Raw genomic sequence first — 1,156 nt, forward strand, 5'->3', positions numbered from 1 at the left:
TCAGATAGCATCCGAGGCAGAGAGTTCTTGCTTTTCTGTAATGTGCTTGCCTGTTTCCATCAATGCAGTGAGTGTGTGCTTGGATGCGTGTGTCCGTGTGTGTGTGTGTGTGTGTGTGTGTGTGTGTGTGTGTGTGTGTTGGCCAGAAGTTACCTTCAGACATTACTCCTCAGGTGTGTCTTGGCTAGGAACTTTCTCTTTAGAATAGACTGGCTGCTATTGTAAGCAGCCAGAGGTGACCAATGAAGATGGTTCACTGCTTACTTGACCCAGAAAACCCTACAAAATCATGCAAAACAAGAGGTTCAAATCTTTGTATCCATTTTAAGAACACTCAGGAAACTGTCCAGGCCATCAAGGTATGAATATGAAAAGCCACCAAATATCCGAAAGACATCACTTTAAAGAGCCATGTGTGCCGTTCCGGCGCTATAATGGTAGAGGCGAGAGATGCGCCCAGGCCAAATAGTGGTGCTGCCCTCAGGATCGGTGGCCAGAAAGAGTGCTGAATTTCTGCTGCACATGCTGAAAAAAATGCAGAAATTAATGCTGAGCTTAAGGGTTTAGATGTAGGTTCCCTGGTCATTGAACATGTCCAGGTGAACAAGGCCCCTAAGATGCGCTGAGAAACTTACAGAGCCCATGGCCGGATTAACCAGGGCATGAGCTCTCTCCATGCCGCACTGAGAGGACCTCACTGAAAAGGAGCAGATTGTTCCAAAGCTGAAGAGGAGGAGGTGGCACAGAAGAAACTGGAGAAACAAAAACTGATGGCACAGGAATAAATTCAGCATAAAATAAATGCAGGTAAAAGTTAAAAAAAAAAAAAAAAAAAGACTAGACCGGCTGGCCAGATGCTGGCTGGCCAGATACCCATAAGGATGCTTATCTCAAGCCCCCAGCACCAGGGTAGCAACTGTGTAGCACTGTGTCTGGCCTTTGTTATATGGGTTCTGGGGCCTGAACTCAGGGCCTCAAGCCTGTATAGCAAGCGTTTCAACTGAGTTGTTCCCCAGCCCTCTGTTGGCAAATCCTGCCTGTAAAGGACCTTTCATCATTTCTTTTTCTATGCTACTGGGCTACTATAGGGACTTCATAAAATGGCTACCACTTTAGATCATTGTATTTGGGACACCATGAATCTGGGTCCCTCGTA

At 46.3% G+C, this 1,156-nt stretch overlaps 1 pseudogene across 1 annotated transcript; it reads left to right on the forward strand.

Moving 5' to 3' along the window:
* The first annotated feature begins 248 nt into the window (after nt 1-248).
* LOC311586795 (large ribosomal subunit protein uL22-like) lies at nt 249-785 on the forward strand (annotated as a pseudogene). The gene has a single exon. The product of its transcript is annotated as a large ribosomal subunit protein uL22-like (transcript).
* Nucleotides 786-1,156: the final 371 nt, after the last annotated feature.

This window comes from Acomys minous (assembly GCF_964271855.1).
Source record: "Acomys minous genome assembly, chromosome: 16".
Lineage (NCBI taxonomy): Eukaryota > Metazoa > Chordata > Mammalia > Rodentia > Muridae > Acomys > Acomys minous.